We start from the raw sequence: 24,943 nt of genomic DNA on the forward strand, positions 1-24,943 counted from the left end.
AGTGCATCTTGTAGATGGTACACACTGCTGCCACTGTGCGTCAGTGGTGGAGGAAGTGAATGTTTGTGGATGGGGTGCCAATCAAACGGGCTGCTTTGTCCTGGATGGTGTCGAGCTTCTTGAGTGTTGTTGGAGCTCCACCCATCCAGCAAAGTGGAGAGTATTCCATCACACTCCTGACTTGTGCCTTGTAGATGGTGGACAGGCTTTGGGAAGTCAGGAGGTGAGTTACTCGCCGCAGGATTCCTAGCCTCTGACCTGCTGTTGTAGCCACGGTATTTAGATGGCTACTCCAGTTCAGTTTCTGGTCAATTGTAGCCCCTAGGATGTTGATAGTGAGGGATTCAGCGATGGTAATGCCGTTGAATGTCAAGGGGAAATGGTTAGATTCTCTCTTGTTGGAGATGGTCATTGCCTGGCACTTGTGTGGCACGAATGTTACTTGCCACTTATCAGCCCAAGCCTGGATATTATCCAGGTCTTGTTGCATTTCTACACGAACTGCTTCAGTATCTGAGGAGTCACGAATGGTGCTGAACATTGTGCAATCATCAGTGAACATCCCCACTTCTGACCTAATGATTGAAGGAATGACGTTGATGAAGCAGCTGAAGATGGTTGGGCCGAGGACACTATCCTGAGGAACTCCGGCATGATGTCCTGGAGCTCAGATGATTGATCTCCAACAACCACAGCCATCTTCCTTTACGCTAGGGAGAACTCCAGCCAGTGGAAAGCTTTCCTCCTGATTCCCATTGGCCTCAGTTTTGCTCGGGCACCTTGATGCCATATTCAGTCAAATGCTGCCTTGATGTCAAGGGCAGTCACTCTCACCTCACCTCTTGAGTTCAGCTCTTTTGTCCATGTTTGACCCAAGGCTATAATGGGGTCAGGGGCTGAGTGGCCCTGGCGGAACCCAAACTGAGCATCACTGAGCAGGTTATTGCTAAGCAAGTGCCACTTGATGGCACTGTTGATGACACCTTCCATCGCTTTACTGATGATTGAGAGTAGACTGGTGAAGCGACAACACAGGGCTACCTGCATGCCAAACTGCGTAAGCAGCATGCGATAGACAGAGCTAAGCGATCCCATAACCAACAGATCAGATCGAAGCTCTGCAGTCGTGCCACATCCAGCCGTGAATGGTTGTGAACAATTAAACAGCTAACTGGAGGAGGTAGCTCCACAAATATCCCTAACCTCAATGATGGGGGAGCCCAGCACATCAGTGCGAAAGATAAGGCTGAAGCATTTGCAACAATCTTCAGCCAGAAGTGCCGAGTTGATGATCCATCTCGGCCTCCTCCTGAAGTCTCCAGCATCACAGATACCAGACTTCAGCCAATTCGATTCACTCTGCGTGATATCAAGAAACGTCTGAAGGCACTGGATACTGCAAAGGCTATGGGCCCTGACAACATTCTGGCAATACTACTGAAGACCTGTGCTCCAGAACTTGCCGCGTCCCTAGCCAAGCTATTCCAGTACAGCTACAACACTGGCATCTATCCGGCAATGTAGAAAGTTGCCCAGATATGTCCTGTACACAAAAAGCAGGACAAGTCCAACCTGGCCAATTACCGCCCCATCAGTCTACTCTCAATCATCAGCAAAGCGATGGAAGGTGTCATCAACAGTGCTATCAAGAGGCACTTGCTTAACAATAACCTGCTCAGTGACGCTCAGTTTGGGTTCCACCAGGGCCACTCAGCTCCTGACCTCATTACAGCCTTGGTTCAAACATGGACAAAAGAGCTGAACTCAAGAGGTGAGGTGAGAGTGACTGCCCTTGACATCAAGGCAGCATTTGATCGAGTATGACATCAAGGAGACCTAGTAAAACTGAAGTCAATGGGAATCAGGGGGAAAACTCTCTGCTGGTTGCAGTCATACCTAGCACAAAGGAAGATGGCTGTGGTTGTTGGAGGTCAATCATCTCAGCCCCAGGACATCACTGCTGGAGTTCCTCGGGGTAATGTACTAGGCCCAACCATCTTCAGCTGCTTCATCAATGACCTTCCTTCAATCAAAAGGTCAGAAGTGGGGATGTTCGCTGATGATTGCACACTGTTCAGCACCATTCGTGACTCCTCAGATACTGAAGCAGTCCGTGTAGAAATGCAGCAAGACCTGGACAATATCCAAGTTTGGGCTGATAAGTGGCAAGTAACATTCGTGCCACACAAGTGCCAGACAATGACCATCTCTGACAAGAGAGAATCTAACCATCTCCCCTTGACATTCAATGGCATTATCATTGCTGAATACCCCACTATCAACATCCTAAGGGCTACCATTGATCAGAAACTGAACTGGAGTAGCCATATAAATACAGTGGCTACAAGAGCAGGTCAGAGGCTAGGATTCCTGCGGCGAGTAACTCACCTCCTGACTCCCCAAAGCCTGTCCACCATCGACAAGGCACAAGTCAGGAGTGTGATGGAATACTCTCCACTTGCCTGGATGGGTGCAGCTCCAACAACACTCAAGAAGCTCGACACCAACCAGGACAAAGCAGCCCGCTTGTTTGGCACCCCATCTGCAAACATTCACTTCCTCCACCACTGACGCACAGTGGCAGCAGTGTGTACCATCTACAAGATGCACTGCAGCAATACACCAAGGCTCCTTCGACAGCACAGATGGTGCCTGACCTGTTGAGTATTTCCAGCACTTGCTGTTTTTATTAACTCTGTTTCTCTCTCCACAGATGCTGCCTGACCTGCTGAGTATTTCCAGCACTCGCTGTTTTTATTAACTCTGTTTCTCTCTCCACAGACACTGTCTGACCTGCTGAGTATTTCCAGCACTTGCTGTTTTTATTAACTCTGTTTCTCTCTACACAGACACTGCCTGACCTGCTGAGTATTTCCAGCACTTGCTGTTTTTATTAACTCTGTTTCTCTCTCCACAGACGCTGCCCGACCTGCTGAGTATTTCCAGCACTCTCTGTTTTTATTAACTCTGTTTCTCTCTCCAAAGACACTGCCTGACCTGCTGAGTATTTCCAGCACTTGCTGTTTTTATTAACTCTGTTTCTCTCTCCACAGACACTGCCTGACCTGCTGAGTATTTCCAGCACTCTCTGTTTTTATTAACTCTGTTTCGCTCTCCACAGACGCTGCCTGACCTGCTGAGTATTTCCAGCACTCGCTGTTTTTATTAACTCTGTTTCTCTCTCCACAGACACTGCCTGACCTGCTGAGTATTTCCAGCACTTGCTGTTTTTATTAACTCTGTTTCTCTCTCCACAGACGCTGCCCGACCTGCTGAGTATTTCCAGCACTTGCTGTTTTTATTAACTCTGTTTCTCTCTCCACAGATGCTGCCCGACCTGCTGAGTATTTCCAGCACTTGCTGTTTTTATTAACTCTGTTTCTCTCTCCACAGATACTGCCTGACCTGCTGAGTATTTCCAGCACTCTCTGTTTTTATTAACTCTGTTTCTCTCTCCACAGATACTGCCTGACCTGCTGAGTATTTCCAGCACTCGCTGTTATTATTAAATTTGTTTCTCTCTCCACAGACACAGCCTGTCCTGCTGAGTATTTCCAGCACTTGCTGTTTTTATTAACTCTGTTTCTCTCTCCACAGACGCTGCCCGACCTGCTGAGTATTTCCAGCACTTGCTGTTTTTATTAACTCTGTTTCTCTCTCCACATACGCTGCCTGACCTGCTGAGTATTTCCAGCACTTGCTGTTTTTATTAACTCTGTTTCTCTCTCCACAGACGCTGCCCGACCTGCTGAGTATTTCCAGCACTCTCTGTTTTTATTAACTCTGTTTCTCTCTCCACAGACGCTGCCTGACCTGCTGAGTATTTCCAGCACTTGCTGTTTTTATTAACTCTGTTTCTCTCTCCACAGACACTGCCCGACCTGCTCAGTATTTCCAGCACTTGCTGTTTTTATTAACTCTGTTTCTCTCTCCACAGACACTGTCTGACCTGCTGAGTATTTCCAGCACTTGCTGTTTTTATTAACTCTGTTTCTCTCTCCACAGACACTGCCTGACCTGCTGAGTATTTCCAGCACTCTCTGTTTTTATTAACTCTGTTTCTCTCTCCACAGACGCTGCCTGACCTGCTGAGTATTTCCAGCACTTGCTGTTTTTATTAACTCTGTTTCTCTCTCCACAGACACTGCCCGACCTGCTCAGTATTTCCAGCACTTGCTGTTTTTATTAACTCTGTTTCTCTCTCCACAGACACTGTCTGACCTGCTGAGTATTTCCAGCACTTGCTGTTTTTATTAACTCTGTTTCTCTCTCCACAGACACTGCCTGACCTGCTGAGTATTTCCAGCACTTGCTGTTTTTATTAACTCTGTTTCTCTCTCCACAGACACTGCCTGACCTGCTGAGTATTTCCAGCACTTGCTGTTTTTATTAACTCTGTTTCTCTCTCCACAGACGCTGCCCGACCTGCTGAGTATTTCCAGCACTTGCTGTTTTTATTAACTCTGTTTCTCTCTCCACAGATGCTGCCCGACCTGCTGAGTATTTCCAGCACTCGCTGTTTTTATTAACTCTGTTTCTCTCTCCACAGACGCTGCCCGACCTGCTGAGTATTTCCAGCACTTGCTGTTTTTATTAACTCTGTTTCTCTCTCCACAGACGCTGCCTGACCTGCTGAGTATTTCCAGCACTTGCTGTTTTTATTAACTCTGTTTCTCTCTCCACAGATACTGCCTGCCCTGCTGAGTATTTCCAGCACTCTCTGTTTCTATTAACTCTGTTTCTCTCTCCACAGATACTCCCTGCCCTGCTGAGTATTTCCAGCACTTGCTGTTTTTATTAACTCTGTTTCTCTCTCCACAGACGCTGCCCGACCTGCTGAGTATTTCCAGCAGTCACTGTTTTTATTAACTCTGTTTCTCTCTCCACAGACGCTGCCTGACCTGCTGAGTATTTCCAGCACTTGCTGTTTTTATTAACTCTGTTTCTCTCTCCACAGACACTGCCTGACCTGCTGTGTGTATCCAGCACTTGCTGTTTTTATTAACTCTGTTTCTCTATCCACAGACACTGTCTGACCTGCTGAGTATTTCCAGCACTTGCTGTTTTTATTAACTCTGTTTCTCTGTCCACAGACGCTGCCTGACCTGCTGAGTATTTCCAGCACTTGCTGTTTTTATTAACTCTGTTTCTCTCTCCACAGACACTGCCCGACCTGCTGAGTATTTCCAGCACTTGCTGTTTTTATTAACTCTGTTTCTCTATCCACAGACACTGTCTGACCTGCTGAGTATTTCCAGCACTTGCTGTTTTTATTAACTCTGTTTCTCTCTCCACAGTCGCTGCCTGACCTGCTGAGTATTTCTAGCAGTCGCTGTTTTTATTAAACAAAGAACAAAGAACAAAGAAAATTACAGCACAGGAACAGGCCCTTCGGCCCTCCAAGCCTGCGCCGATCCAGATCCTCTATCTAAACCTGTCGCCTATTTTCTAAGGGTCTGTATCTCTTTGCTTCCAACCATTCATCTATCTGTCTAGATACATCTTAAAAGACGCTATCGTGCCCGCGTCTACCACCTCCGCTGGCAACGCGTTCCAGGCACCCACCACCCTCTGCGTAAAGAACTTTCCACGCATATCCCCCCTAAACTTTTACCCTCTCACTTTTAACTCGTGACCCCTAGTAATTGAATCCCCCACTCTGGGGAAAAAGCTTCTTGCTATCCACCCTGTCTATACCTCTCATGAATTTGTACACCTCAATCAGGTCACACCTCAACCTCCGTCTTTCTAATGAAAATAATCCTAATCTACTCAACCTCTCTTCATAGCTAGCGCCCTCCATACCAGGCAACATCCTGGTGAACCTCCTCTGCACCCTCTCCAAAGCATCTACATCCTTTTGGTAATGTGGCGACCAGAACTGCACGCAGTATTCCAAATGTGGCCGAACCAAAGTCCTATACAACTGTAACATGACCTGCCAACTCTTGTACTCAATACCCCGTCCGATGAAGGAAAGCATGCCGTATGCCTTCTTGACCACTCTATTGACCTGCATTGCCACCTTCAGGGAACAATGGACCTGAACACCCAAATCTCTCTGGACATCAATTTTCCCCAGGACTTTTCCATTTACTGTATAGTTCACTCTTGAATTGGATCTTCCAAAATGCATCACCTCGCATTTGCCCTGATTGAACTCCATCTGCCATTTCTCTGCCCAACTCTCCAGTCTATCTATATTCTGCTCTATTCTCTGACAGTCCCCTTCACTATCTGCTACTCCACCAATCTTAGTGTCGTCTGCAAACTTGCTAATCAGACCACCTATACTTTCCTCCAAATCATTTATGTATATCACAAACAACAGTGGTCCCAGCACGGATCCCTGTGGAACACCACTGGTCACACATCTCCATTTTGAGAAACTCCCTTCCACTACTACTCTCTGTCTCCTGTTGCCCAGCCAGTTCTTTATCCATCTAGCTAGTATACCCTGGACCCCATGCGACTTCACTTTCTCCATCAGCCTACCATGGGGAACCTTATCAAACGCCTTACTGAAGTCCATGTATATGACATCTACAGCCCTTCCCTCATCAATCAACTTTGTCACTTCCTCAAAGAATTCTATTAAGTTGGTAAGACATGACCTTCCCTGCACAAAACCATGTTGCCTATCACTGATGAGCCCATTTTCTTCCAAATGGGAATAGATCCTATCCCTCAGTATCTTCTCCAGCAGCTTCCCTACCACTGACGTCAGGCTCACCGGTCTATAATTACCTGGATTTTCCCTGCTACCCTTCTTAAACAAGGCGACAACATTAGCAATTCTCCATTCCTCTGGGACCTCACCCGTGTTTAAGGATGCTGCAAAGATATCTGTTAAGGCCCCAGCTATTTCCTCTCTCGCTTCCCTCAGTAACCTGGGATAGATCCCATCCGGACCTGGGGACTTGTCCACCTTAATGCCTTTTAGAATACCCAACACTTCCTCCCTCCTTATGCTGACTTGACCTAGAGTAATCAAGCATCTGTCCCTAACCTCAACATCCGTCATGCCCCTCTCCTCGGTGAATACCGATGCAAAGTACTCGTTTAGAATCTCACCCATTTTCTCTGACTCCACGCATAACTTTCCTCCTTTGTCCTTGAGTGGGCCAATCCTTTTTCTAGTTGCCCTCTTGCTCCTTATATATGAATAAAAGGCTTTGGGATTTTCCTTAACCCTGTTTGCTAAAGATATTTCATGACCCCTTTTAGCCCTCTTAATTCCTCGTTTCAGATTGGTCCTACATTCCCGATATTCTTTCAAAGCTTCGTCTTTCTTCAGCCTCCTAGACCTTATGTATGCTTCCTTTTTCCTCTTAGCTAGTCTCACAATTTCACCTGTCATCCATGGTTCCCTAATCTTGCCATTTCTATCCCTCATTTTCACAGGAACATGTCTCTCCTGCACGCTAATCAACCGCTCTTTAAAAGCCTCCCACATATCAAATGTGGATTTACCTTCAAACAGCTGCTCCCAATATACATTCCCCAGCTCCTGCCGAATTTTGGTATAGTTGGCCTTCCCCCAATTTAGCACTCTTCCTTTAGGACCACTCTCGTCTTTGTCCATGAGTATTTTAAAGCTTACGGAATTGTGATCACTATTCCCAAAGTAGTCCCCTACTGAAACTTCAACCACCTGGCCGGGCTCATTCCCCAACACCAGGTCCAGTATGGCCCCTTCCCGAGTTGGATTATTTACATACTGCTCTAGAAAACCCTCCTGGATGCTCCTTACAAATTCTGCTCCATCTAGACCTCTAACACTAAGTGAATCCCAGTCAATGTTGGGAAAATTAAAATCTCCTTTCACCACCACCCTGTTGCTCCTACATCTTTCCATAATCTGTTTACATATTTGTACCTCTATCTCACGCTCGCTGTTGGGAGGCCTGTAGTACAGCCCCAACATTGTTACCGCACCCTTCCTATTTCTGAGTTCTGCCCATATTGCCTCACTGCTCGAGTCCTCCATAGTGCCCTCCTTCAGCACAGCTGTGATATCCTCTTTGACCAGTAATGCAACTCCTCCACCCCTTTTACCTCCCTCTCTAACCCGCCTGAAGCATCGATATCCTGGGATATTTAGTTGCCAATCATGCCCTTCCCTCAACCAAGTCTCAGTAATAGCAATAACATCATACTCCCAGGTACTAATCCAAGCCCTAAGTTCATCTGCCTTACCTACTACACTTCTTGCATGAAAACAAATGCACCTTAGACCACCAGTCCCTTTGCGTACATCTTCTGCTCCCTGCCTACTCTTTCCCTTAGTCACGCTGACTTAATTATCTAGTTCCTTACAGGCTTTAGTTACTACCTCCTTACTGTCCACTGACCTCCTCATTTGGTTCCCATCCCCCTGCCACATTAGTTTAAACCCTCCCCAACAGCGTTAGCAAAAGCACCCCCAAGGACATTGGTTCCAGTCCGGCCCAGGTGTAGACCGTCCAATTTGTAATAGTCCCAGCTCCCCCAGAACCGGTCCCAATGTCGCAAAAATCTGAACCCCTCCCTCCTGTTCCTCTGTTAACTTAACTCTGTTTCTCTCTCCACAGATGCTGCCTGACCTGCTGAGTATTTCCAGCACTTGCTGTTTTTATTAACTCTGTTTCTCTCTCCACAGACGCTGCCTGACCTGCTAAGTATTTCCAGGACTTGCTGTTTTTATTTCAGATTTGCAGCATCTGCAGTATCTTATTTTTATTTTAGAGATAGAGATGAGCTGGATGATGTCTTTTTCCTTGGCAGACAAAACCAACTGTCTTCAAAACAGTTCACATCACAACTGACAACAGCTCAGAAGCGATAAAAACATCTCCTGACCCTCATATATCATGACTTCTCATTTCTCTGTCATCATCTCCCCCAAGTCACCAAGGTTTCTGTTGTTTATTTATCTTATGACATGTGACTTCCATTAACGGTTGTTTTGATCACAACATCTCAAGTGTCCCCTCAATGAACTGAAAAAGGAAGAATCCAGCAACTATGAAATCTTCAGCCTTCCAAAAAAAAATTTCATTTCCACAATTTAATATAAGCCTTCAAAAATATCCAACTAAAAAAGCACTTTTATGTTTCTAACAAGCTTGCATTCATAATCTCTTTTCCCTTTATTTATCAGTTTTTGGTCATCCTTTGCTTGATTCTAAATTGCTCCCAATCCCAATGGCTTCCCACTTTTTCTGGTGACCTTATAAACCACTTCATTTGACAGAATGCAATCATGAACTTCTTTTGTAAGCCATGGTTGGTTCACCTTTCCTGTTGGGTTTTTATGTCTTAGAGGAACGTATATTTGTTGTAAACTGTGTCATACTTCTTTAAATACCAGCCATTGTCTGCCGACCATCAAGTCTTTTAATGTATTTTCCCAATCCACCATAGCCAACTTGCCCCTCATACCTTCATAGTTTCCTTTGTTCAGATTTAAGACCCTAGTTTCAGAATAAACTATCTCTCTTTCAAACTTAATGTAGAATTCTATCATATTATGGTCACTATTTCCCAAAAGCTCCTTGACAGCAAGGTTATTGATTAGCCCTTTCTCATTACATAATACTAAATCTAAAATAGCCCGAGTCCTCATTGGTCCTTCAACATATTGCTTCAGACATCCATCTTCATCCTCCATAGTATTAGTGTCAATTAGGTTTACTCAATCCATATGTAGATTGAATTTGTCCATTATTACTGTATTACCATGTTCCATGCAGCTCCAGTTTCTTGATTTGTACCATGCCCAACATTACCACTACCGTTTGGTTGCCTATAAACAACTCCCACCAATGTTTGCTGCCCCTTGCTGTTTCTTAGCTCTGCTCAAACTAATTACACATCTTGTTCCTTCAATTTAAGATCCTCTCTCACGAATGTACTGATCTCGTCTCTTATTAACAGCGCTACCCCACCTCCTTTTCCCCTCTGTCTATCCCTTGTAAATTACAAAATCCCTGAATATTCATTTCCCAGTCCTGGTCACCCGGTAACCACGTCTCCAGAATGGTAATGAAATCATACCCATTGACCTCGATTTGTGCCTTCAAATCATCAAACTCGTTGTGAATGCTGCATACATTCAGATAGAGTGCTCTTAACTTTGTCTTAACATTATTCCTCATTCCAATCTTATTTGATGTTTGCCTTCTAATTTTGCTTACTATTTTTCTACTTCCTGTTATTAGTTTTGCTTCCCTCCAATCTCAGCTCCCTCTTGGGTTCCCATCCCCTTGGAAATTTAATTTAAACCATCCCAACAGCACTAGCAACTCTCCCTGTGAGGATATTAGCCCTAGTCCTGCTAAGATGCAATCCGTCCATCTTGTGCAGGTCCCAACTGCCCCAGAACCGGTCCCAATGTCTTAGAAATCTGATGCCCTCCCTCCGACACCAGCTCTCCAGCCTTAGATCACTGAAGGCAGCAGCACAGGTAGATAAGGTGGTTAGGAAGGTATGTGGGAGTTCGGAAGATGGATCACTGACCTGAAACATTAACTCTGCTTCTCTCTCCACAGGTGCTGCCAGACCTGCTGAGTATTTCCAGCATTTCTTGTTTTTATTTCAGATTTCCAGCATCCTCAGTATTTTGCTTTTACATAAAACACTAGTTGGGCCACAGCTGGAGTACTGTGTACAGTTCTGGGCACCACACTATAGGAAGGATGTGATTGCTCTGGAGAGGGTGCAGAGGAGATTCACCAGGATGTTGCCTGGACTGGAGCATTTCAGCTATGAAGAGAGACTTAAAAGGCTCAGGTTGTTTTCCTTGGAGCAGAGAAGGCTGAGGTGGGACCTGATTGAGGAATACAAAATTATGAGGGGCATTGATAGGTTAGATAGGAAGAAACTTTTTCCCTTAGTGGAGGGGTCAATAACCAGGGGGCATAGATTTAAAGTAAGGGGCAGGAGGATTAGAGGGATTTGAGGAAAAATGTTGTACTCAGAGGGTGGTTGGAATCTGGAACGCACTGCCTGAAGAGGTCGTTGAGGCAGGAACCCTCTCAACATTTAAGAAGTATTTAGATGAGCACTTGAAACACCATAGCATACAAGGCTACAGGCCGAGTGCTGGAAAATGGGATTAGAATAGTTAGGTGCTTGATGGCCAGCGCAGACATGATGGGCCGAAGGGCCTGTTTCTGTGCTGTATAACTCTATGACGTGTGAAATCGCTTAATCCTCCTATTTCTATGCTCACTACCACTTGATACTGCCAGGAATCCTGAGATTACTGCATTTAATGTTCTGCTTTTTAATTTCTTTCCTAATTCCTTAAACTCTGCATTGAGAATCTTCTCCTGCTTTTTACCTGTGCCGTTGGTACCAATGTGGACCATAACTCTGGCTGTTCACCCTCCCCCCAAAAGAATGTCCTGAAGCTATTCCGTGACATCCTTGACCCTGGCACCAAGGAGGCAACGGGAAGGTTACAGTATCGAGTCATTTATGGCACAGAAGGAGTTCATTTGGCCCATCGGGTCCATGCCAGCTCACCATGGAGTTATGCTGTTAGTCCCACTCCCCCTGTTTGATCCCTGTAGTCCTGGAAATATATTTCTATATTGAGGCCATTCAATTTCCTTTTGAAGTCATTGATTGTCACCACTTCTACCCCCCTCACGGGCAGCGAGTTCCAGGTCATTACCACCCGCTGTGTTCTTCCTCCTATTCCCCCTGTATCTCCAATCTCTCTCCTCGAGTCCTTGTATCATTAGTTAATCATAGAATCATAGAATTGTTACAGCACAGAAGGCGGCCATTCAGCCCATCGTATCTCTGTTGGCCCTGCCACTGCCCTGCCATTTCCCCACGTTCCTGCACATTTGCACAATTCCTCCTCTTCAGATATTTAGAACATTTAGAAAATGTAGAAAAATTTAGGCACAGAAAGAGGCCATTCTGCCCATCGTGTCTGCGCCTACCAAAAAACGAACCACCCAGCCTAATTTCATTTTCCAGCATTTGGTCCGTAGCTCTGCAGATTACAACACTTGAGGTGCATATCCAGACTCCTTTTAAATGAGTTGAGGGTTTCTGCCTCAACTACCCTTTCAGGCAGTGAGTTCCAAACCCCCACGACCCTCATCTCCCTTCTAATTCTTCCACCAGTTACTTTAAATCTATGCCCCCTAGTCACTGACCTCTCTAAGGTGAATAGACCCTTTACCTCCACTCGATCCAGGCCCCTCAAAATTTTGTACATTCCAATCAGATCTCCCCTCGACCTTCTCTGTTCCAAGGAGAACAACCCCAGCCTATCCAATCTTTCCTCATTGCTGCATTTTTCCAGCCGTGTTAACATCCAGGGAGGCAATGGCATAGTGGTATTGTCACTAGACTAGTAGTCCAGATACCCAGGGTACTGTTCTGGGGGCATGGCTAAAAATTCTACCATGGCAAAAGGGGGAATTTCAAATCAATGGATAAATCTGGAATTAAAAGCTAGTTGGTGTAGTTTCTTCATTGATCTCCTGGTATCGCGTGGGATATGCTGGGCTATGAGGTATAGTGTGGGATATTCTGGGCTATGAGGTATAGTGTGGGATATGCTGAGCTATGAGGTATACTGGGGGATATGCTGAACTATGAGGTATAGTGTGGGATATGCTGAGCGATGAGGTATACTGTGGGATATGCTGAGCTATGAGGTATACTGGGGGATATGCTGAGCTATGAGGTATAGTGTGGGATATGCTGAGCGATGAGGTATACTGGGGGATATGCTGAGCGATGAGGTATACTGTGGGATATGCTGAGCTATGAGGTATACTGGGGGATATGCTGAGCTATGAGGTATAGTGTGGGATATGCTGAGCTATGAGGTATACTGTGGGATATGCTGGGCTATGAGGTATACTGTGGGATATGCTGAGCTATGAGGTATACTGTGGGATATGCTGGGCTATGAGGTATACTGTGGGATATGCTGGGCTATGAGGTATACTGTGGGATATGCTGGGCTATGAGGTATACTGTGGGATATGCTGGGCTATGAGGTATACTGTGGGATATGCTGGGCTATGAGGTATACTGTGGGATATGCTGGGCTATGAGGTATAGTGTGGGATACGCTGAGCTATGAGGTATACTGGGGGATATGCTGGGCTATGAGGTATAGTGCGGGATATTCTGGGCTATGAGGTATACTGTGGGATATGCTGAGCTATGAGGTATAGTGTAGGATATGCTGAGCTATGAGGTATAGTGTGGGATACGCTGAGCTATGAGGTATAGTGTGGGATATGCTGGGCTATGAGGTATAGTGTGGGATATGCTGGGCTATGAGGTATAGTGTGGGATATGCTGGGCTATGAGGTATAGTGTGGGATATGCTGGGCTATGAGGTATAGTGTGGGATATGCTGAGCTATGAGGTATAGTGTGGGATATGCTGAGCTATGAGGTATAGTGTGGGATATGCTGGGCTATGAGGTATAGTGTGGGATATGCTGAGCTATGAGGTATAGTGTGGGATATGCTGGGCTATGAGGTATAGTGTGGGATATGCTGGGCTATGAGGTATAGTGTGGGATATGCTGGGCTATGAGGTATAGTGTGGGATATGCTGAGCTATGAGGTATAGTGTGGGATATGCTGGGCTATGAGGTATAGTGTGGGATATGCTGGGCTATGAGGTATAGTGCGGGATATGCTGAGCTATGAGGTATAGTGTGGGATATGCTGAGCTATGAGGTATAGTGTGGGATGTGCTGGGCTATGAGGTATAGTGTGGGATATGCTGGGCTATGAGGTATACTGTGGGATATGCTGGGCCATGAGGGATAGTGTGGGATATGCTGGGCTATGAGGTATAGTGTGGGATGTGCTGGGCTATGAGGTATACTGTGGGATATGCTGAGCTATGAGGTATACTGGGGGATATGCTGGGCTATGAGGTATACTGTGGGATACGCTGAGCTATGAGGTATACTGTAGGATACGCTGGGCTATGAGGTATACTGTGGGATATGCTGGGCTATGAGGTATAGTGTGGGATGTGCTGGGCTATGAGGTATACTGGGGGATATGCTGGGCTATGAGGTATACTGTGGGATACGCTGAGCTATGAGGTATACTGTAGGATATGCTGGGCTATGAGGTATACTGTGGGATATGCTGGGCTATGAGGTATAGTGTGGGATGTGCTGGGCTATGAGGTATACTGTGGGATATGCTGGGCTATGAGGTATACTGTGGGATACGCTGAGCTATGAGGTATACTGTGGGATATGCTGAGCTATGAGGCATACTGGGGGATATGCTGGGCTATGAGGTATACTGTGGGATACGCTGAGCTATGAGGTATACTGTGGGATATGCTGAGCTATGAGGTATACTGTGGGATGTGCTGGGCTATGAGGTATAGTGTGGGATATGCTGGGCTATGAGGTATACTGTGGGATATGCTGGGCTATGAGGTATAGTGTGGGATACGCTGAGCTATGAGGTATAGTGTGGGATGTGCTGGGCTATGAGGTATAGTGTGGGATATGCTGGGCTATGAGGTATACTGTGGGATATGCTGGGCTATGAGGTATAGTGTGGGATACGCTGAGCTATGAGGTATACTGTGGGATATGCTGAGCTATGAGGTATAGTGTGGGATATGCTGGGCTATGAGGTATAGTGTGGGATATGCTGGGCTATGAGGTATAGTGTTGGATGTGCTGGGCTATGAGGTATACTGTGGGATATGCTGGGCTATGAGGTATACTGTGGGATATGCTGGGCTATGAGGTATAGTGTGGGATATTCTGGGCTATGAGGTATAGTGTGGGATACGCTGAGCTATGTGGTATACTGTGGGATATGCTGAGCTATGAGGTGTACTGGGGGATATGCTGGGCTATGAGGTATAGTGTGGGATATGCTGAGCTATGAGGTATACTGGGGGATATGCTGGGCTATGAGGTATACTGTGGGATATGCTGGGCTATGAGGTATACTGGGGGATATGCTGGGCTATGAGGTATACTGTGGGATATGCTGAGCTATGAGGTATACCGTAGGATATGCTGAGCTATGAGGTATAGTGTGGGATATGCTGAGCTATGAGGTATACTGTGGGATATGCTGAGCTATGAGGTATACTGTGGGATATGCTGAGCTATGAGGTATACAGTAGGATATGCTGAGCTATGAGGTATAGTGTGGGATATGCTGAGCTATGAGGTATACTGTGGGATATGCTGGGCTATGAGGTATACTGTGGGATATGCTGGGCTATGAGGTATAGTGTGTTATGTGCTGAGCTATGAGGTATACTGTGGGATATGCTGGGCTATGAGGTATACTGGGGGATATGCTGGGCTATGAGGTATAGTGTGGGATATTCTGGGCTATGAGGTATACTGTGGGATATGCTGGGCTATGAGGTATAGTATGGGATGTGCTGAGCTATGAGGTATACTGTCGGATATGCTGGGCTATGAGCTATACTGTGGGATATGCTGGGCTATGAGGTATACTGGGGGATATGCTGAGCTATGAGGTATAGTGTGGGATATTCTGGGCTATGAGGTATAGTGTGGGATACGCTGAGCTATGAGGTATAGTGTGGGATATTCTGGGCTATGAGGTATAGTGTGGGATACGCTGAGCTATGAGGTATACTGTGGGATATGCTGGGCTATGAGGTATAGTGTGGGATACGCTGAGCTATGAGGTATAGTGTGGGATATGCTGGGCTATGAGGTATACTGTGGGATATGCTGGGCTATGAGGTATACTGTGGGATATGCTGGGCTATGAGGTATAGTGTGGGATATGCTGGGCTATGAGGTATACTGTGGGATATGCTGGGCTATGAGGTATAGTGTGGGATACGCTGAGCTATGAGGTATAATGTGGGATATGCTGGGCTATGAGGTATACTGTGGGATATGCTGGGCTATGAGGTATACTGTGGGATATGCTGGGCTATGAGGTATAGTGTGGGACGTGCTGAGCTATGAGGTATACTGTGGGATATGCTGGGCTTTGAGGTATACTGGGGGATATGCTGGGCTATGAGGTATACTGGGGGATATGCTGAGCTATGAGGTATACTGGGGGATATGCTGGGCTATGAGGTATACTGTGGGATATGCTGGGCTATGAGGTATACTGGGGGATATGCTGAGCTATGAGGTATAGTGTGGTATATTCTGGGGTATGAGGTATACTGGGGGATATGCTGAGCTATGAGGTATAGTGTGGGATATGCTGGGCTATGAGGTATAGTGTGGGATATGCTGAGCTATGAGGTATAGTGTGGGATGTGCTGAGCTATGAGGTATACTGTGGGATATGCTGGGCTATGAGGTATACTGGGGGATATGCTGAGCTATGAGGTATACTGTAGGATATGCTGGGCTATGAGGTATACTGTGGGATGTGCTGGGCTATGAGGTATACTGTGGGATATGCTGGGCTATGAGGTATACTGTGGGATATGCTGGGCAATGAGGGAGAGTGTGGGATGTGCTGGGCTATGAGGTATAGTGTGGGATATGCTGGGCTATAAGGTATACTGTGGGATATGCTGGGCTATGAGGTATACTGTGGGATATGCTGAGCTATGAGGTATAGTGTGGGATATGCTGGGCTATGAGGTATACTGTGGGATATGCTGAGCTATGAGGTATAGTGTGGGATATGCTGGGCTATGAGGTATAGTGTGGGATATGCTGGGCTATGAGGTACACTGGGGGATATGCTGAGCTATGAGGTATAGTGTGGGATATGCTGAGCTATGAGGTATACTGGGGGATATGCTGGGCTATGTGGTATACTGTGGGATATGCTGGGCTATGTGGTATACTGTGGGATATGCTGGGCTATGAGGTATACTGTGGGATATGCTGGACTATGTGGTGTACTGTGGGATATGCTGAGCTATGAGGTATACTGTGGGATATGCTGAGCTATGAGGTATAGTGTGGGATATGCTGAGCTATGAGGTATACTGGGGGATATGCTGGGCTATGTGGTATACTGTGGGATATGCTGGGCTATGTGGTATACTGTGGGATATGCTGAGCTATGAGGTATAGTGTGGGATATGCTGGGCTATGAGGTATAGTGTGGGATATGCTGGGCTATGAGGTATACTGTGGGATATGCTGGGCTATGAGGTATAGTGTGGGATATGCTGAGCTATGAGGTATACTGGGGGATATGCTGGGCTATGAGGTATACTGTGGGATATGCTGGGCTATGAGGTATACTGTGGGATATGCTGGGCTATGAGGTATACTGTGGGATATGCTGGACTATGTGGTATACTGTGGGATATGCTGAGCTATGAGGTATACTGTGGGATATGCTGAGCTATGAGGTATAGTGTGGGATATGCTGAGCTATGAGGTATACTGGGGGATATGCTGGGCTATGTGGTATACTGTGGGATATGCTGGGCTATGTGGTATACTGTGGGATATGCTGAGCTATGAGGTATAGTGTGGGATATGCTGGGCTATGAGGTATAGTGTGGGATATGCTGGGCTATGAGGTATACTGTGGGATATGCTGGGCTATGAGGTATAGTGTGGGATATGCTGAGCTATGAGGTATACTGGGGGATATGCTGGGCTATGAGGTATACTGTGGGATATGCTGGGCTATGAGGTATACTGTGGGATATGCTGGGCTATGAGGTATCCTGTGGGATATGCTGGGCTATGAGGTATAGTGTGGGATATGCTGGGCTATGAGGTATACTGGGGGATATGCTGGGCTATGAGGTATACTGTGGGATATGCTGGGCTATGAGGTATACTGTGGGATATGCTGGGCTATGAGGTATACTGTGGGATATGCTGGGCTATGAGGTATAGTGTGGGATATGCTGGGCTATGAGGTATACTGAGGGATATGCTGGGCTATGAGGTATACTGTGGGATATGCTGGGCTATGAGGTATACTGTGGGATATGCTGGGCTATGAGGTATACTGTGGGATATGCTGGGCTATGAGGTATAGTGTGGGATATGCTGGGCTATGAGTTATGGTGTGGGATATTCTGGGCTATGAGGTATACTGGGGGATATGCTGGGCTATGTGGTATACTGTGGGATATGCTGGGCTATGAGGTATAGTGTGGGATATGCTGGGCTATGTGGTATACTGTGGGATATGCTGGGCTATGAGGTATAGTGTGGGATATGCTGGGCTATGTGGTATACTGTGGGATATGCTGGGCTATGAGGTATAGTGTGGGATATGCTGGGCTATGAGGTATAGTGTGGGATATGCTGGGCTATGAGGTATACTGTGGGATGTGCTGGGCTATGAGGTATAGTGTGGGATATGCTGGGCTATGAGGTATAGTGTGGGATATGCTGGGCTATGAGGTATAGTGTGGGATACGCTGAGCTATGAGGTATAGTGTGGGATATGCTGGGCTATGAGGTATAGTGTGGGATATGCTGGGCTATGAGGTATACTGTGGGATATGCTGGGCTATGAGGTATAGTGTGGGATGTGCTGGGCTATGAGGTATAGTGTGGGATACGCTGAGCTATGAGGTATAGTGTGGGATATGCTGGGCTATGAGGTATAGTGTGGGATATGCTGGGCTATGAGGTATAGTGTGGGATATGCTGGGCTATGAGGTATACTGTGGGATGTGCTGGGCTATGAGGTATAGTGTGGGATATGCTGGGCTATGAGGTATAGTGTGGGATATGCTGGGCTATGAGGTATAGTGTGGGATATGCTGGGCTATGAGGTATAGTGTGGGATATGCTGGGCTATGAGGTATACTGGGGGGTATGCTGGGCTATGTGGTATACTGTGGGATATGCTGCGCTATGAGGTATACTGTGGGATGTGCTGGGCTATGAGGTATAGTGTGGGATATGCTGGGCTATGAGGTATACTGTGGGATATGCTGGGCTATGAGGTATATTGTGGGATATGCTGGGCTATGAGGTATAGTGTGGGATATGCTGGGCTATGAGGTATACTGTGGGATGTGCTGGGCTATGAGGTATAGTGTGGGGTATGCTGGGCTATGAGGTATACTGTGGGATATGCTGGGCTATGAGGTATAGTGTGGGATATGCTGGGCTATGAGGTATAGTGTGGGATATGCTGGGCTATGAGGTATAGTGTGGGATATGCTGGGCTATGAGGTATAGTGTAGGATATGCTGGGCTATGAGGTATACTGGGGGATGTGCTTGGCTATGAGGTATACTGTGGGATATGCTGAGCTATGAGGTATACTGTGGGATATGCTGGGCTATGAGGTATAGTGTGGGATATGCTGGGCTATGAGGTATACTGGGGGATATGCTGGGCTTTGAGGTATAGTGTGGGATGTGCTGGGCTATGAGGTATACTGTGGGATATGCTGGGCTATGAGGTATAGTGTGGGATATGCTGGGCTATGAGGTATACTGTGGGATATGCTGAGCTATGAGGTATACTGTGGGATATGCTGGGCTATGAGGTATAGTGTGGGATATGCTGGGCTATGAGGTATACTGTGGGATATGCTGAGCTATGAGGTATACTGTGGGATATGCTGGGCTATGAGGTATAGTGTGGGATATGCTGGGCTATGAGGTATACTGTGGGATATGCTGGGCTATGAGGTATACTGTGGGATATGCTGGGCTATGAGGTATACTGTGGGATATGCTGAGCTATGAGGTATAGTGTGGGATATGCTGGGCTATGAGGTATACTGGGGGATATGCTGGGCTATGTGGTATACTGGGGGATATGCTGGGCTATGAGGTATAGTGTGGGATGTGCTGGGCTATGAGGTATAGTGTGGGATATGCTGGGCTATGAGGTATAGTGTGGGATATGCTGAGCTATGAGGTATACTGGGGGATATGCTGGGCTATGAGGTATAGTGTGGGATATGCTGAGCTATGAGGTATACTGGGGGATATGCTGGGCTATGAGGTATAGTGTGGGATATGCTGGGCTATGAGGTATAGTGTAGGATATGCTGGGCTATGAGGTATACTGGGGGATGTGCTTGGCTATGAGGTATACTGTGAGATATGCTGAGCTATGAGGTATACTGTGGGATATGCTGGGCTATGAGGTATAGTGTGGGATATGCTGGGCTATGAGGTATAGTGTAGGATATGCTGGGCTATGAGGTATACTGGGGGATGTGCTTGGCTATGAGGTATACTGTGGGATATGCTGAGCTATGAGGTATACTGTGGGATATGCTGGGCTATGAGGTATAGTGTGGGATATGCTGGGCTATGAGGTATACTGGGGGATATGCTGGGCTATGAGGTATACTGGGGGATATGCTGGGCTTTGAGGTATAGTGTGGGATGTGCTGGGCTATGAGGTATACTGTGGGATATGCTGGGCTATGAGGTATACTGGGGGATGTGCTTGGCTATGAGGTATACTGTGGGATATGCTGAGCTATGAGGTATACTGTGGGATATGCTTGGCTATGAGGTATAGTGTGGGATATGCTGGGCTATGAGGTATACTGGGGGATATGCTGGGCTTTGAGGTATATTGTGGGATGTGCTGGGCTATGAGGTATACTGTGGGATATGCTGGGCTATGAGGTATAGTGTGGGATATGCTGGGCTATGAGGTATACTGTGGGATATGCTGAGCTATGAGGTATACTGTGGGATATGCTGGGCTATGAGGTATAGTGTGGAATATGCTGGGCTATGAGGTATACTGTGGGATATGCTGAGCTATGAGGTATACTGTGGGATATGCTGGGCTATGAGGTATAGTGTGGGATATGCTGGGCTATGAGGTATACTGTGGGATATGCTGGGCTATTAGGTATACTGTGGGATATGCTGGGCTATGAGGTATACTGTGGGATATGCTGAGCTATGAGGTATAGTGTGGGATATGCTGGGCTATGAGGTATACTGGGGGATATGCTGGGCTATGTGGTATACTGGGGGATATGCTGGGCTATGAGGTATAGTGTGGGATGTGCTGGGCTATGAGGTATAGTGTGGGATATGCTGGGCTATGAGGTATAGTGTGGGATATGCTGAGCTATGAGGTATACTGGGGGATATGCTGGGCTATGAGGTATAGTGTGGGATATGCTGAGCTATGAGGTATACTGGGGGATATGCTGGGCTATGAGGTATAGTGTGGGATGTGCTGGGCTATGAGGTATAGTGTGGGATATGCTGGGCTATGAGGTATACTGTGGGATATGCTGGGCTATGAGGTATAGTGTGGGATATGCTGGGCTATGAGGTATAGTGTGGGATATGCTGAGCTATGAGGTATAGTGTGGGATATGCTGGGCTATGATGTATAGTGTGGGATATGCTGGGCTATGAGGTATACTGGGGGATATGCTGGGCTATGTGGTATACTGGGGGATATTCTGGGCTATGAGGTATAGTGTGGGTTATGCTGGGCTATGAGGTATAGTGTGGGATATGCTGGGCTATGAGGTATACTGGGGGATATGCTGGGCTATGAGGTATAGTGTGGGATATGCTGAGCTATGAGGTATACTGGGGGATATGCTGGGCTATGAGGTTACTGTTATGACTAGATGTGAAAGGGTTCCCTTTCAGCATTTACTGGTCTTGCCATAACAGGGTTTAATTTTAAACACACGTGTGTTTTTAGCTCCCCCTTGGCGAATCCTTGTTCACTGCTTTCCAATTATCAAGCAAAGAGACCAGCACAAACACACTGGTTTTCTTAGGTTTAAAGAAGAAAGCTCACAATTTATTAAACTTAAACTCTAATTTGGTTAATGCCTACGGATACACAGCGCGTCCGTGCGAGCAAGTATACATGATACACACATGCAAATAGAGACAGAAAAGAGCAGAAGAAAAGTCAGGTGGAAAAGTTTGATGCAATATCTGAAGAGTTATTGTTACGGTTCTTCGAGCTCACTGTCGAGTCCTTGATTGTAGATTGATCTTGATTTTCGTTGGGGCCCAGTATTCTTCTTAAACCTTGTTCGCTGCAGGAGACTTTTCTCTCCTGGGGTTCATTTGTCGTCAGTGGATTCAGAGGCTTGTGAAAACTCTTTGTACATTTCAGAAAATCCAGGTTGCCAAGCAGGCTAGTCATGTGACCAGCTGGTCTGACCACGTCTGTTTGTGGATTCGGCCACCCCAGCAGTCAGCCTGAAATCTGAGCTCCCTCACTTTCACTGTCTGGTGCTCAAAATCCATTGTGGGTTAAATTGGATAAGGGAAGTAACTCCTTTGTCTCCACAAGCACTGTCTCTTAGTATGCAAATGTCTTTCCAGCCAAGAGCCTGGTGATTTTTTGAACAAATTCTTTCTTCACTTCAGCAGCAGTTTTCAAATCAATGTTCATATGACAAAATTAATATGTCTCATTCTTGGCAAGTGTGGGGTCTGCATGAGATTACAGTTAGTGTTTGAGTACAATTCTGCTGCTGCTGATGGCCCACAGCACCTCCTGGATGCCCAGTTTTGCATTGCTAGATCTGTTCAAAATCTAACCCATTTAGCACGGTGAAAGTGCCACACAACACGTTGGAGGGTATCCTCAATGTGAAGGCGGGACTTTGTCTCCACAAGGACTGTGCGGTGGTCACTCCTACCAATACTGTCATGGACAGATACATCTGCGGCAGGCAGATTGGTGAGGACGAGGTCAGGTATGTTTTTCCCTCATGTTTGGTTCCCTCACCACCTGCCGCAGACACAGACTAGCAGCTATGTCCTTTAGTACTCGGTCAGCTCGGTCAGTAGTGGTGCTACCGAGCCACTCTTGGTGATGGATATTGAAGTCCCCCACCCAGAGTACATTCTGCACCCTTGCCACCCTCAGTGCTTCCTCCAAGTGCTGTTCAACATGGAGGAGTACTGACTCATCAGCTGAGGGAGGGTGGTAGGTGGTAATCAGCAGCAGATTACCTTGTCCATGTTTGATCTGATGCAATGAGACTTCATGGTGTCTGGAGTCGATGTTGAGGACTCTCAGGGCAATTCCCTCCTGACTGTATACAACTGTCCCGCCACCTCTGGTGGGTCTGTCCTGCAGGTGGGACAGGACATACCTGGGGATGGTGATGGCAGTGTCTGGGACATTGTCTGTAAGGAATGATTCCCTGAGTATGACTATGTCAGGCTGTTGCTTGACTAGTCTGTGGGACAGCTCTCCCAACTTTGGCACAAGCCCCCAGATGTTAGTAAGGAGGACTTTACAAGGTCGACAGGGCTGGGTTTGCCGTTGTCGTTTCCGGTGCCTAGGTCGATGCTGGGTGGTCCGTCCGGTTTCATTCTTTATTGACTTTCAACAGTTAGATACAACTGAGTGGCTTGCTGGGCCATTTCAGAGGGCATGTAAGAGTTAACCACATGGCTGTGGGTTTGGAGTCACATGTCGGCCAGACCAGGTAAGGACAGCAGATTTCCTTCCCTGAAGGACATTTGTGAACCAGAGGGGTTTTTACAACAATCGAGAATGGTTTCATGGCCATCATTAGACTAGCTTTTAATTCCAGATTTATTAATTAAATTTAAATTCCACCTTCTGCTGTGGTGGGATTTGAACCCAAGACTCCTGAGAAATACCCTGGGTCTTTGTGTGACTAGTCCAGTGACAATGCAACCTACTCTTTTGAGTAATGTAGAGTCAAAATGAGAATGAATGTGCAGTGGGACAGTATTGGCTGGTTAGACAAGTAAATGATGGAAGCAGATTAGAATGGGAAGTCGCATCCAAAGGATATCGGCAATGCAACAAGACCTGGACAACATTCAAGATCAGGCAAATAATGACAAGTAACTGTGACCTCCCGTCCCACACCAACATACACGTACCTCCCGTCCCACACCAACATACACGTACCTCCCGTCCCACACCAACATACACGTATCTCCCATCCCACACCAACATACAGGTACCTCCCGTCCCACACCAACATACAGGTAACACCCGTCCCACACCAACATACACGTACCTCCCATCCCACACCAACATACACGTACCTCCCGTCCCACACCAACATACACGTACCTCCCATCCCACACCAACATACACGTACCTCCCGTCCCACACCAACATACACGTACCTCCCATCCCACACCAACATACAGGTAACACCCGTCCCACACCAACATACACGTACCTCCCATCCCACACCAACATACAGGTAACACCCGTCCCACACCAACATACACGTACCTCCCATCCCACACCAACATACAGGTAACACCCGTCCCACACCAACATACACGTACCTCCCATCCCACACCAACATACAGGTAACACCCGTCCCACACCAACATACACGTACCTCCCATCCCACACCAACATACAGGTAACACCCGTCCCACACCAACATACACGTACCACCCGTCCCACACCAACATACACGTACCTCCCGTCCCACACCAACATACACGAACCTCCCGTCCCACACCAACATACACGTACCTCCCATCCCACACCAACATACAGGTAACACCCGTCCCACACCAACATACACGTACCTCCCATCCCACACCAACATACAGGTAACACCCGTCCCACACCAACATACACGTACCTCCCATCCCACACCAACATACAGGTAACACCCGTCCCACATCAACATACACGTACCTCCCGTCCCACACCAACATACAGGTAACACCCGTCCCACACCAACATACACGTACCTCCCGTCCCACACCAACATACACGTACCTCCCGTCCCACACCAACATACAGGTAACACCCGTCCCACACCAACATACACGTCCCTCCCGTCCCATACAAACATACACGTATCTCCCGTCCCACACCAACATACAGGTAACACCCGTCCCACACCAACATACACGTACCTCCCGTCCCACACCAACATACAGGTAACACCCGTCCCACACCAACATTCACGTACCTCCCATCCCACACCAACATACAGGTAACACCCGTCCCACACCAACATACACATACCTCCCATCCCACACCAACATACACGTACCACCCGTC

The 24,943-nt window shown here is 46.9% G+C and overlaps 1 protein-coding gene across 2 annotated transcripts in view; it reads right to left on the reverse strand.

Moving 5' to 3' along the window:
• LOC137345905 (HEPACAM family member 2-like) overlaps nt 1-24,943 on the reverse strand; it is a 224,393-nt gene that overhangs the window by 147,384 nt on the left and 52,066 nt on the right. The window lies entirely within an intron of this gene.

This window comes from Heterodontus francisci, chromosome 29 (genome assembly GCF_036365525.1).
Source record: "Heterodontus francisci isolate sHetFra1 chromosome 29, sHetFra1.hap1, whole genome shotgun sequence".
Taxonomy (NCBI): domain Eukaryota; kingdom Metazoa; phylum Chordata; class Chondrichthyes; order Heterodontiformes; family Heterodontidae; genus Heterodontus; species Heterodontus francisci.